This window comes from Alosa pseudoharengus, unplaced genomic scaffold (genome assembly GCF_046254945.1).
Source record: "Alosa pseudoharengus isolate Yale_2024_CS ecotype anadromous, Long Island Sound unplaced genomic scaffold, YU_APseudo_1.1 YU_APseudo_1.1_scf_11, whole genome shotgun sequence".
In the NCBI taxonomy this organism is placed as follows: Eukaryota; Metazoa; Chordata; class Actinopteri; order Clupeiformes; family Clupeidae; genus Alosa; species Alosa pseudoharengus.
In genome coordinates, this window is record NW_027468576.1 from 22,947,168 (window position 1) to 22,962,417 (window position 15,250).

The 15,250-nt window shown below is 39.5% G+C and overlaps 1 long non-coding RNA gene across 1 annotated transcript; it reads left to right on the forward strand.

Moving 5' to 3' along the window:
* Positions 1-13,844: 13,844 nt before the first annotated feature.
* Positions 13,845-14,741, forward strand: LOC143115388 (uncharacterized). The gene is made up of 2 exons (XR_012985088.1): positions 13,845-13,927; positions 14,012-14,741. It is a non-coding gene; the product is annotated as an uncharacterized LOC143115388 (long non-coding RNA).
* The last annotated feature ends 509 nt before the right edge of the window (positions 14,742-15,250 follow it).

The following is a 15,250-nucleotide window of genomic DNA, read 5'->3' on the forward strand; positions in this document are numbered from 1 at the left end:
AAAACGACTTGTTGTTTTGGGACATTAAGCTACGTTAAGCTTTTTCACGTTAAGGATTGTATGTCCTTAATTTATTTATATATTTAGGCTACTTGCGCAAACCCTGGATACTTTTATTGCCACACAACAATATTGGTGGTATTTGTTACATTAGCTTCAAAAGGCACCGCTTCAGAAAGCTGCACTGCTTGTGATAGAAGGGGGTGGGGGAGGGGAGCTTGCAGCCAAGTGTCGGAAAAATGCATAGCCTACAACACAGAACCCGCTTCTCGCATTAGTCACTGACAGTAGACACGCTTCCAGCCTAATGACTTTCACACATTTTGAATGATTTACATGCGGGAAACTTGTTATTTGTTTGAGTCTTTACGTCCTATGATCCTTCAACTCGCAGGTGATGATGAACTGCTTGAAAAGGCAGTACGTTTGTCAGACCATTATAGCATGGACATTGCACCGACATTCCCAACACAACTCTACTCATTTAGGTCTTGCTTTAAAGCAGAGATTTCACAGAAGTCATCTATTTTTCAACTTGCCAAAATGCTGGTGGTAGATTATGACAGTGTAACATCCACATTCGGGGAAGTGTGTACTGCTCTCATGTTGTTTCTGACATTGCCTGTGACTGTGGCAACAGCTGAGCGATCTTTTTCCAAATGTTCAACAATTGCTGGTGTACAGGCTATAATCAATTAGCTAAATCATTTGTCCAGCTGTTTAAACATTTTTTAATGTTACATTCAAACGCAAAAGGTGCTTTGATATATTTTTTGTTTAAACGTCGGCAAGCAGGCATGCTGCGGTTGCAATGAATGAGGATAATTGTCTGCGGTGTTATTTTTTGCATTTTGAATATGACTCGCTCCAGTCTCAACGGTGCATTCTTAAAGGAGCTGCACCATCTTACAACAATTGCATCTACATTTTCATATTAGAATGTTTTGTCAAGTGTAAGCTTAAACTACCGTGATCAATTTAAGTTTCCGTGCCCCCGCTGAAAGTCTCTTATGCTCTTATGCGCTTATCGTTACACTATCAAATCTATAAGTAACCGTGACAAATAGGGTATAAGATATATAAACTCACGCTATTGTATTATCATATATGTTTGGTAATGGCTCAGCTTTCTCTGATTGTTCTACTGACTTGGAAACTGCATCATAAGTCAAGTCGCATCAAAAATAGTAGTGGCACCAAAGTGACACCTTGTGGTTGTTTGTGTCAACTGCAGTTTGTGCCATTTCTGCCGAGAAAATGGGGATCGTGATTCCTGAAGGAACCCGTCCAAACTTAACAGGGACCCACTGTAGGCCTACCACGATCGTGAAAATGTCAGATTAAATGACCGACTCTTGTCCTTTGTTTGTTGGTATACAATGTTAATGTCGGGCTGATCAGGTCCTTGGTCTTTGATAGCTAATTTAACTACAAACTCAAGTCTTTCAAATTAGTTATTTAAGAGAAACTCCACACTATTGCACACATGCTGTTCACTTGCCATTTTTCAACTGTCTGTCTGACCTCACAAACTAATACAGTAGGCATACTACAGTACAGTAGGCATATTACAGTAAGTTCTGACGTCAGGGGCGGAGTGGCAATCGGGAGTTTTCCCGGTGGGCCGACCGATGAGTCTGCGCGGTGCGGGCCGGCCCATAGAGCTTTTATCGCGGCCGTGAATCGTACGCGGCCATCGACCTGAGAGATGCATTAAGAATGTTCCGTGAAAATCTCCGAGATCTACACTTTATTGTTTGGGAAGTCCAACCAATATTTATACCATGCTCACTGCCTATATGTCATTTATGGTTACCCTGCACACTCATCTCTCCCATGCTGATTTTTGTGTAGGCTAGCCTTAATTTTTTATCTTAATTCATTTTTGTCTTATTCAGGCGTTACAGAACTTTCATCACAAATAAAAAAACGACAATTGAATTTGTTTGTTTGTACTTACATGTAAATTAATGTAAGCCTAGGCTACAATGGAGCAAAGCCTCCTGGGAATGGGGAATGTGTTTCTGGTTTATCCAATAAACCGATTGCAGGTCAAGTCTATTTACAGAAATGTAGGGGATAAATGAGCGGCCCCTCGTCTAATGCCATGACCCTAAAACGATCAAGTTCGAGGAAAACTACAGGAGTTTTGACAGTCGATGGATTTGCGTGGTTGCTTGCTGTTTTACATATGGATGGAAGGCAGAGAGAAAGGTTAGCGGAGCTAATTTGACGTTATTGAAACTAGCACAAGCTAGTCTTATGTTGATATGTAGCCTAGGCCTAGCCTAATGACTAATTAGTGGGCCACTCAGGCTGATAAATGGTTTGTGGAACTCGTTGGAACTGTCTATATGTAAGCCTATATAGGCCTACTTTAATCGTTCTCGTACAAACCTATTCAAAGTGCCTGTTTTTTTTTTCAATTATTACAGTGCATGAAAATGCAATGTACTGTTCTTCCTAGGCAACTTCTTCTTCTACTTCTTCTTCTTATTATTCCGTTTACCACTTTTTCCGTACGCAATTTCTCTTGAACAGTTTAAAGGAACCATATGTAAGATTGTGGCCAAAACTGGTACTGCAATCACTTTCAAAATACTGAAGAGCGGTGTATCCCCTCCCCCTCCCCCCTGACTCAAGGTTGCCAACTCTGATGGCGAAACACTACTGACTTCGTGATTAGTAGATAGGTGGAGGGTGGCGCATCAGGCCAAAACACAACATGACATGACATGACAAAACACAACATCAACAACAGTTGAGGGCTGCAACTTCACTTTTTAAATGACAATATCCTGGCTGGAACTATTTGAAATGAACATGATTTCTTAATGTCTAGTGACATATCAGGGCCATTTTATGATTAATTGAAATATTTTTCTTACATACGGTTCCTTTAACTTAGAAACTTCATTCAAACTTTGTAACGTAGGTCTTCAAACAGATCGGGTTGGTATGACTTTTCAACTTTGAAACTTTTATACTTTTTAAACTATTAAAGAAAAACTTTTTAGAAATCCCCATAGACTTAACATTGCCAATTATGACATCATAATACGGCCGTTAAGCAATTAGAATCCTATGGCAGGTGTTCAGGCCACCTGCAGCCTCAGGCTTTAAGCATACAATCTGGGTCAATTAAGACTACACATCCTATTTAACTGTTTCCTCTGCCCAAAACTGTTTCAAAATAAAAGTCCTCACTACAATAATCCACTGTTAAACAATGTAACCCATTAAACTACTGAACTTTTTACATTCAATTTTTAAACGGTCTACTTTTAAATTATCATTAAACTATCTATCTATTAAACTAGCTGTCTATCAACAACTTTTAAACTATCTACATTCAACTTTTAAACTTTTAAACTATATACATTCACTAGCTGTCTATCAACAACTTTTAACTTGTCATCAACTATGTCAACACTTTTCATCAACTATCACTCCTACCCACTGTAGCTAGTTAGCATGGTTAACAAAGTTAGCATGTTAGCATTGTTAGCATTTTTAACATAACTACTAAAAATGATTAGCTAGGTTAGCTAAGTAACATGGTTAGCATAGTTAGCATGCTAGTTAGCAAAACTGCTAAAAATGATTAGCTAAGTTACATGGTTAGCATAGTTAACATGCTAGTTAGCATAGTTAGCAAAACTACTAAAAATGATTAGCTAGGTTAGCTAAGTAACATGGTTAGCATAGTAGTTAGCATTTTTAACAAAACTGCTAAAAATGATTAGCTAGGTTAGCTAAGTAACATAATTAGCATGCTACCATTGTTAGCATAGTTAAACTGGTGAAGCAATGGTAATATTATGAGGAACCACGATTATTCTGACTCAATAAGTTAAGGGTAAGGCTATTTGCACCCCTGGTACAATGGTTTGTTTTGGATGAACTAGAGTGGTGGACACCGAAATTTTGACGATTGGTCCTGTCTTGACCTTTCTGACTCGTTTTGAGTGGCTGCCAGCAGGCATACTGTAGGCTATTCAAACATGTCCTAAAACAACCCTTAAAGATGAACTGAACTGAAAGAATCAACATTGATAATGTGTTGATTATGACAATTAAAAATAAATGACACTAAAAAAAATAATTTAAAAAAATCAATACGTAGCCTTTTTAAGCAACACCAAAATTGCATTTGTTAGTATTAGAACACTGCCAGTTTCAATGACGTCACTGGCATGGTAGGACCTGAGAAGTTCTATAGGCAACAGCTGCAGCATATTATGTATACACGAAAATTAGTAATTTTAATGGCATGGGTTACACATTTGAGCCTGTGAGGGACAGGCCTGTAGTGTCTTGACTACCACTAGATGGGGGACGATCGGTTTCAGGCTCCAGCTCAACCTTCAATAGGATCATTTGGATGAAAATGACTGTGGGCGCTGCCGGAGCATGGACACTGGAATCTATCTGTTGCAAAGCAGTGGCGAAACCTAGGGAAAATGTTCAAGGAAGCCAAAGTGACGGGAAAAATATGTTTGTTTATTTATGTATGTGTTTATTTAGGGGGGTATACATTTTGTGCGGCACAACATAGGCTACTGTAGACCTAGCCTACAGGTCACGTAGAAAACTGGACTAACACACGACCAAATGGCAACGTTGCCTATAAGTTGCCATTTGGTCATGGCGACATTACTTTCTGGCAACGTTGTGGCAACATTGCCACAACGTTGCCTGCAGGAAGTTGCCATTAAGTAAACAAATTACGTTGCCACGACGTAGTGGCTTGGTCATTTTGATAACGTTGCCTCTTGGTAGTGTAAGTGACGTTGCCACAACGTTAATACAGGAAGTTGCCATTAAGTAAGCAAATTACGTTGCCGCAACGTAGTGGCGTGGTAATTTTGATAACGTTGCCTCTTGGTAGTGTAAGTGACGTTGCCACAACGTTGCCTACAGGAAGTTGCCATTAAGTAAACAAATTACGTTGCCACAACGTTGCCTACAGGAAGTTGCCATTAAGTAAACAAATTACGTTGCCTCAACGTAGTGGCTTGGTAATTTTGATAACGTTGCCTCTTGGTACTGAGTGACGTTGCCACAACGTTGCCTACAGGAAGTTGCCATTAAGTAAACAAATTACGTTGCCGCAACGTAGTGGCTTGGTCATTTTGCTAACTTTGCCACTTGGTAACGCAAGTAATGTTGCGGCGACATAGTGTTGTGGTCATTTACTTACCGTGATACGTCAAAGTTCAGAATTACACCATACGAGTATTAAAGGTTGTTTCCATGTCCAGCACAAAGATTAGGTTTGAATGCTATGCTGGATATGTATGACAATTTCTAGTTTAGAATTTGTATTTCCATTTTATAGTGACAATAAAGGGCTCACCTTCAGACAGCAAAGCAAAACCCATAGGCTAACATGCTATAAAATAACAGATTTTTTCTAAGTCAAACTATTTTCGAGCTGGAAAAATTAACCACTGGTTTGTATTGTTTATTCACTACCTAGGGATGACTCAATTCCCACAGAAACTATTTGTGCTCAACTAGGATTAATCCAGAACTACATAACAATTCTCAGTTCCACAAACTCTGACCCAGTTGAAAAAATAGCAATGACATATATTCAGATACTGAATTGATGAAGCATTTATTTTAAATGCATATACAGGGTCCACATAAATAAATCACGACAATTATTTCTATTAAAACAACATTTGAAGTCAAATTCATGCGTTTCACAGATTGAAGTGATGTACTAACAAACCACATTGCAGGGTAGGCATTAGTCAACCAGTACAGAGCATGAAGGCCTTGGAGCGGCTGAGGTGGAGAGTAGCTAAAACAGTGACTGATAATCAGAATCCAATCCTAATGTTAATGCTGTCTAGTGCAATTTTGACTAAGATCGCTTTTACTAATCACACTCGCAGGACATTTTGCCCAATTAACAGAACTAAGAGGCTATTTCAAAATACTATCGGAAACAACAAACAAAGACTGTGGTCGGCATCTCCGATTTAAAACAGTGATTCACAAGGCATATAAGGGACAGGGAAACACTAGACCCCAAAGGTAACTGCCCCCCAGTTTTCTATCAAGCTGACGTTGTCCTTAAGCCGCAGAGGGGCTGGTTCTGCTGTTGCAGCTGAGGGTTGTCAAGATGTCCTTTTGCCTCAAGTCGTCTTTAAAATGGTGGATCCCAGCATCTTCACTTCGGTTCTTGGAAAAGAAAAAAAAAAGGTAAGAATGTCTTACTTTCTGTTCACATACATACATTATGCTGAGAAACAGTTTAATAAAATATCCAGCGAAATGAAAAAGTATGCGAGGGCAGCTATAAAAGAACAATTGTCTAGCTGGGTTTGACAAATTGGTCTTGTTTTTATGCCTGTAGCTCACAGATAAGCAGGCGCGCCTGCAGGTGTACGTCCGTACGCACTGTGCGTACCATCACTCAACAACGAGAGAAAATGTACCTTGTGTGTGTGTATATTCACACCATATTGGCCTACCATACCTTCCCAACTATGCAGTATCCCATTAGTTGCATGCCATCAGGCTATTTACAATTTTCAATTAAGTAAAGTTAGTGAACACTTATCAAAATTAACGCGCACACATGTTTGAGCAGGAGAGAATACGCACGCAGGCACGCATAGGCTACTTGTTTTCTTTTACTCGGCTTTACACAATGTTGAGCTAATTCACTAACTCAATACTCATCATGGATATACAAACAACGAAAACAGAAAGGATGGAGGCAGCAAAGCTAGAGGAGCTATTCAAGATGGGCAAGAACAAGGTTGGCTAAGCAATTGGTGTGCTTGTCAGAACGACTGCATTACAGCTGTTTAAAGCCAGACGTTACAGTAGCTATAACACAACTAAAGGTAGCTTTAGCCTGTATAGGGATGTATAAAGTTGCCCAAATGAATAGGTAATTGTAGACGTTGTTGTTGCATTATTGCATGTGGATGTTTGTTATGCTATGTATGCACGAACCTAAAGAAAAAATACTGTCCACGCGTGAACTTTTTTTTTTTTTTTTTTTTTTTGGGGGGGGGGGGGGGGGGTGGTGGGTGTGCGTACCATAGCAATAATTCCTGCAGGCGCCCCTGCAGATAAGTGTGACCAAGTAATCTCCATGCTTGGTCAAAGTTGGTTCAAAATAGAATAATAAACAGACTAAATTAACATATATATTTATTACTATATATTAATTTGTAAGACATTTCTTAATAAATACACTTGTTACCAAAAGCCTTCAACTTTAATAATTAATGATCACCACTTTTAAATTAATGTTACTGCCCCTTTAAGACGCCTTCCTAGCCACGAGCTAGTATGAGTTAGACGCGAGCAAGTTCACCTAACGGAAAAAACGAAAAGACGCAAAATCATTCATCATGGGACAACATACAGCACCGAACTATATAGGAATTAAACACCTTTCACGTCTTTTCTATCACCAAACCGAGTCTGTTCTATCACATCTAAGCGACAATTTCGTGGTGATTTCAATAGTATGACAGTTTTGGTGAGTTTCACTTTATTTCCTAAAGTGTAGGCTATCTGTAATAACGTGAGTTCAATGAAGATATTACAGAACATGCTAGCTGCTAACTGTATAAAACCATCACCATTACCCAAATACAGCTCAGTTATGTAAGTGTTTTTATTGTTTTCTGATGTTTTTATGTTAGAAAGGGAAATGTGTTTAAGATTACCCCACTAACACAAAACGTTAAGGGAACGTTAGTGTATGGTTCCCTAAAGGGTAGTTCGAACCAAACCAAACGGTTAGGGAACGTTACCTAAGGGTTCCTTAACGTTTAGGAACCAACCAACCAAAACGTTCTCCTATGGTTGCACAGTACCTTCACACAACGTTCCCGTTTGGTTGTTATTGGTTGTTTTTGGTTGTTCTGAGTGCTGTTTTGACATGTTTATTTTAACCAGCTCCGTTTAAGTTTTTGAAGTAGGCCTAGCATATACAAGGTTTGCAGTCACTTGATATTCACTAAAAATGATTGGCCTTATGTAATCAAATTAAGATAAGGAGTAAGAGAATATATTTATTTTTAGGCTGGTATCAATTTTGCTATAAACAATACTTTTGTGCTTGATTTCAGTTTTTTAACCGTATGAAGTGAAAATGCTTAAAACACGAATCTATCAATAAAACAATTTTCACTTCTACATTTCACATTTCACTTAGCTCAATATAAAAGTCCAACTGTTACACCCCCACGCCAGTAGGGGGAAGACAACGCCTGGTCTGCATTCAGAACCGATTGCAGTTTCATGTTGGATTAAACAAACAACTAGATGTACCGCGTAGCGGTACAAAATATGACCGCCGCTCAGTCCTGCACATCCATTCCACGAAAATAAATCATATTAATGAATTTGTCTCCATCTTCTACTCCATCCCCCACTCTTGAAACTTCTGTGTATGCTTGTTTGGAATGTGTGTTTGCACACATTCCGCACACAAAGTAGCCTACTGGCGCTGCAAAGGTGAATAGATTTGTTTCTGGGCCAAAAAATCTGTAACATTGTTATAAAACCTTTAAAATCTCTAAACAATCACAAGTAGGGCAGTTCATCATAGTCCATCCATTGCAACTGGACTGATGAAAGGTACACCTGTAGGCTACATTGTATTTGGGAAAAGCAGAAGGTAGCAGCATAATGTATTTATTTATTTATTATTAAACTAAAACAATCCCTGTCAGTTCCATGCAGTTTTCAACAGCTATCAAGAAGAGAGGTCATGTCATGGATTTTTGTGAATGTTTCTTCTTCTACATATGCATAGGTTTAGTCATCTAGTTCAAATTATATTCAGCTTTATTGTCAATGCACAAATTAAATACCAGTAGTCTAAAACAAAATGCCGTTTTACCCAGTGGTGCAAATAACTGACATGTCCAAAAGGGCCTTCATGAAATGCGTTGCGAGACTGTTCATACACATTTTAACGGGCAAAGTTGAAGAGCTACTCTCCGTTATTGTTTGTGCAAATAATATGCTGATTCATGTTCCCTTGCATTTTGCAACCATGAGGTCCATGGTTAAGCTCAATCTTTTGACGCAATCTTTTGATTTTCACCCAGCCTAGTCCATGGTAGGCGCCCAGATAGAAATATTGTTTAATTTTGCGATTGAGATATCCACGCACTGGCGCCCCCCCTGCGACGTGTTCGCCCCCCGGTTTTAGAGCTATTCTAAATGCAAAAATGCATAGACATTGCATGACAAAACCGTGACTGTTAACAAACTATAAGCTATATAAGGTAGGCCCTATGCTAGGCCTATTACACAACACAAATTGTCACCAGGCTATGCTGGCGACCCAAATAAAATCTCCGTTGGAACCAATGGCTTACACCTTACAGTATCAAGCTGCCACCTCTTGGCGAAAAGTTAATAGTTTTGCATATCAGTAGTAATACATTTCACGTAGCTGTGAATCACGGAAAGGGCGAATGAAGTGGACACTTCTAAATGGAACCCAACCCACTGTACAGTAACTCAAGGTCTGTGGCTAAAGCAGCCATAATGAAAGCGTTATCATTGTTTGGATACTTCACACACACGTGTTTTTTAATCGCATAGACTACAACTACCAAGCTGGAATCAAAGCACATCGACTCCCCTCTCACACCCTAAACACGCACTTCGAACAAACAAAAAGCGCCTCAGTCTCACGGAATAGCCATAGGCAAAACTGTATCTGACCGGTGTAACGTTGGTACTAAATCATCCATCGCAAAGAATGATTTTTGTAGCACGTGCAACAAATATGTGTAGGTACAGCCCTGCCCTGAATACATCTCAACGTGCGCTCTAAAACATCTGGTTTAAATGGAGATGTAGATCGATCATAGACAGGTTATCTTTCAGGTAGCCTAGGCCTATATATTTTCCATTAAAAAACCATCACGTAGCGAACGTGTTGTGGCTAACTCACTTAGCTCCTGTTAGTAGCCTAGGTTATGGTCATAAGCAAATGAGATGACAGTCGAAAGATACAATTAGTGCTGTTATCGATTTGCTTGGTAGCCTATAAACGCATTTATGGTTTTCTACAAATACATCAATAATCAAATTGGCCTCCATCACTCAACCATGCTAACGGTAACATTATTTTACCTACGTTCTGCTATTGATAGGATTAACGTAGCCTACCTGCAGTAAAAAACAAGCATGTCCGATAAACATTCTCAGATTTATTTCGGCTTCAAGAGGAAATGGGAATTACATTTCATGCAGAAATCATCCTACCCTTAGACGTTCTCTGCGGTAAACTACTGTAGCCTACAGTCTTGTCCTTGTAGGAAGCATAGTGTCTTTCTAACCCACTTTAGATTAACTTCCAACAAAATTACGTCTCACTGCAACGATGCGCCATCTAGTGGACAAACGACTACTTATCGCCAATACTGGAAATGCAGCCATGATGATGATGATGAATATTTATTTTGGCTTTCTTTTAATCCTACTGAATTTGTAATTATGTATCAGCCGTTCTAATACCGATAGTATGTGGGTGCCTGTGTGTGCATGTGTATATGTGTGCACCACCATCTACAGGCCAATGAGTGTAGAGTCACTAAATGTACACATAACTTAATTTTTTAGACCCCCCCATGGATGAAATTCTACGAAACTTGGCATACCCCCAGAGAATGTCAGGTTAATCATACACATAAAATTTGGTGCAGTTCTGAACGTCTTTACTGAAGAGAGGGGCGATTAAAGCAGAATGATATTGCATTTTCATTTTTTACCGGGGGGGTGCAAATCACAAATGAGTGATTATGGGCTAAGTTGATGTGGGCCCTTGAGACCAACATACCATAAAAATTTCTTCATCCTCGGTGCCACGGTTCAGGTAGTTATTTAGGAAAAACTGCATTTTTTGGGTTTCGGGGGGCCCAGCGCGGAGGGGGAGTGGCCCCCGGGGACCAAACGAAATTTTTCCGTAAAAGTCTAGTGGGGCTACATACCCACCAAATTTCATGTGCCCCGGTGTTTCGGTGCCCCGGGTATCGTTGACCAAAATTTCAGGAAGTAGATGACGGGAAAAAAAAAAAAAAAAAAAACGTTGACAATCCCTATATGACCGCTTCGCTAGCTTCGCTAGCGGCGGTCATAATAATACTTCGGTAAATAAAATATTAAATATTTTTAGAATAGTTTTCTGCTATCACTAGAATACATTCAGAACATGTTTCATTTGTTCCTGTAGCCTACCATTACCATTTTACATTCACACATGTTACATTATTTGCATTCGAGGCTTCTGATTAGGTGGCAATGACGTCAATGGTAATGCGTCTCTATTCATTCCAATTCCATGCCGTGTTAAATGTGTTATATAGCATTGTGTGATTGATTGCGCCTCTATCAGCGTTAGAAACTGGAGACAATAACAACACAAGCTCCATTTCAGTTTTTGAAGTAACATACAAAATGTTTGCAGTCACTTGATTTAGATCCACTCAAATGATTGGTCTTATAAAATCTAAGTAAGGTAAACATCATATCAAGATAATATTTATTTTAGGCTAATATCAATTTTAATAAATAAAAAATATATACTTTTGTGCTTTTTTTTACGTATTAGGTGAACTTTAAACAAAAATCTATCAATAGAACACTTTTCACAACTAAGAAAATTCACTTATTTCATTTCACAATTCACTTCAGTTCAATCAGACAGGCTCTCCCTTACACGTAGGCCTACCCCCACACCAGTAGGGGGAAGACAGCGCCTCTGCTTTCAGGTGATCGATTGAAGTCTTGTCCTGACTTCTGTAAACGGTCTCTGTTTGAATTCCGTGATTCTTGAACACCGCTGGAAGAAGTCTTGGAATGGATTACACTCGTCTTGAATTCGATCTCACGAAAGTAAGTGAAATATGTTACAGTTTCATGATGTAGGCCTAGTGGTTGTAATGCAAGGGTTTGAGGTTTAACCTTAAGTCCTTTCACTTGTAGGGCTTTGTTATATTCCGATTCTACCAAGTTTGTAATTTACCAGAGCACATTGCTCGTTCGTCTTTGTTTGAGCTGTTCTCAACGTGTTATGTTTTGCAGCATTGTATGTTTTGTGTCATCGTGTTAACCTGCTCACGTTGATGTTACAAATAATAGCACTAGGCTACCGTTTCTTTTCATTAGTTTTAGTGTACAGTCAGTCCTTTTAGGCAAGTCACTCGGCAGCAGTGGTGTAGGCTAGTGGATATAGGCCTACTGTATGTAGCTGGATCTAGGCTACTGTGATGTAGGCTAGTTAGCTGTAGTGGGTAGGCTATACTGTGATCAACCCCAAATGTATCCTAGTCTATTTTAAGTGGGTATACTGAGATGGTGAGGCTTTTTAAGTTGGTATAACCTACTGAACAGTCCTGCATATGTAGGCTACACTAGAGCCATAGAGATGGCTATAGATAATGTATAGGCTACACTGTCGGCGGCCATTTTGCAACACAGTTGATCGGATAGACGATTCAAGTGAATAGACCTCTGAATTTTGCCTTCAAAAAGCTGAGATCCGGTAGCCTATCTTGCAATTTTTGCTATGGGAAAATAACATGGGGAGAAAATTATTACACTCTCCCGTGGACGAAGAAGTCTGAAATGCAGACATTTTGCTCAACACACGTTTGCCTTCGAGTGGTAGGCTAACTGTGATCTATAACAGGCCTACGTTAAGACAGCAACTTAGATTTTTGCTACCCCAGACCTAACTTGTCATAGGTAGTTAGGTTAAATTAACACCCTGATCTCCTTATAGGCAAAGATGGCAGTTTTGGTTCCTTTTTGTAGGCGAACTTCAGAGGTCTGTTGGGAAGCATACAGGAAGGGGCGGAATGTGTGTAGTAGGCTATACACAGCTGCCATACTGGCTTTACAAACTAAGCCCATGCATTTCTATGGATGCTGTGTCTCCCCATTAGTAATTCTCTGGGCTACAATACAAAAATCAAGTCAAAAGCTGGGCCAAATATCCAGTTAAGAAAATCTGGTTGTGTACAGATGACTGATTGCTGCAATACTATCAATAATAGTTTTCTCTATATGGAAATACTGCTTTGCTCTACTACTGGCTCACAAAAACGTTGTTCTCTTAACGTAGATTCATACACCAAAGCTATGGAAAAATGTCAGCGGCTGATGGACACTTCTAGCATTGAGGCGGAAGAAGATGCGAGCGTCCACAAAAGGCAGTGCATGGTCACGTGATGGTAAGACCTCTTAAATACAGACTACATTATTTGCACAATTCAAATATTCTTTTTGCAATCAGTGCAGATTGTATGGTCTTTTATTTCAGATGAATCCGTTCCGCAAGCAAGAAAGCATTCCAGGATGGTGCGTGTGCCTGGAAGCCCTGTCTGTAAGTTAACATTTATACATGTATTATTTAAGAAAACCAGTTGAGTCATATTTCCTACCATGGAACTACTGACATTCATGTTTATTAACCTAGTGCATATCATGTTACTGTTCTGATGTATTTGTCTCTTCCTGCCTTTTATTAGGTCAGCAGATGTCACTGCCTCCACCACCTGCATGTGAGTTTTTCTTTTTAGCGATTGTTTAATGTAACAGCATAGGTTTATCTTTTGCAAATGTCATGTGCAAGAAACCTACCATAAATTAACTGACCAATATTCATATTTACTTTCTTTTTAGATGAGTCAACACCACACAGGCAACCAGCTCATTGCCCAGAGCTGGATGGGTCTATTATAACGCCTGCCACTTCATCTTGGGACCCAGTTGAAGGTACAGTGTCTTTGAATTTTCCATTTCCAAGTAAATACAATTTCATGACAAGGAACTTGAGAGTAAGTAACTTTTTTGTTGTTGTAAACAGCACAAGTGACTCATCACACAGAGGGAGGTGGCTTGGCCATGGAGACGGAAATAAGAGGTAAGAACACTCACTTAATTTGTTCACATATTTAGGTATATAATGTATTTAACAACTAAAACTAACACCATCCATTTTCCATAGCAATAAGGACAACCATTACCGCATGGCATAGCGAATGGACGCATTTGAGGAGAAGATGGATGAGCTGCTCATGCTCTTAAGGAGCTCCCAGTCACCTCCCTCTGCTCCAGTCGATGACATATTGCTGTCGTCCTGCTCGACAGTCACTGAGCTGCAGAAGAGGAGGAACAAAATGCCCTCCCTCCAGGACTTGTACTCTGGGACCTAAGCGGGCAGAGACCATCACCAAAGACTCCACATATCCTGCACACACACTCTTTAACTTCCTCCCCTCTGGCAGGCGCTACAGATCCCTGCACACAAAAACAACCAGACACAAGAACAACTCTTTTCCCACTGCCGTCACTCTCCTGAACTGCAGATAAGTGGGGTCATCCCCACTTTGACCGTTTACCTGCCCATTACATACTTTATCATTCCAATATACGTCTTGCACTCTACATTTGCACTATTACTTTGCACTCAACAGCCCACTCCATGTGTACTTGTATTGGTATTATGTCTTTGTATATTGTGTTGGTATCTGCCACAATGTATATTGTTGTCTATTGTACAGTGTGTCTATTTGTTGAATGTAGCACCTACCAAAGTCAAATGCCTTATGTTAATATACTTAGCTAACACTAAGTCTAATTTATATATATATATATATATATATATACAGTGAGGCCTTTTATATTGTTTTTTTTGTCTTTTGATAATTTTATATTAAAGTTATAAGTTCCATCGATTTTGCCTGTTCATTCTTTCCTGCTAATATATAATAATGCATTCCTGCTCGTGCTGTTTAAAGTAATTGGTATGCAAAGGTTGCAATGTTAGGGGAGGGTTCCCTAAAGGTTGCAATATTTAGGGAAGGGAACGTTCCCTAAATGTTAGGGAACGTTATGGGAACAGTTAGGGGAAGGTTTCTAAAGTTTGCAACGGTTAGGGAACGTTAGGGGAAGGTTTTTTAAAGTTTGCAACGGTTGGGGAACGTTAGGGGAAGGTTCTCTAAAGTTTGCAACCTTTAGATAACGTTAGGGGAACGCTCAGGGAACGTTTTATATAACCAAGAACTAACGTTTCCGGAACGTTCAGCAAACCATGGGAACCAAAACTTGCTCAAAAACTAACCTTAGGGTAACGTTTGGGAACTAAAAACTAACGTTTCCGAAACCAAAAACTATGGTTCCCAGAACGTTTTGGAAACCATAAATTGTTAGCTGGGTATTCCCTATCTTTTGACATTTCGTGGAT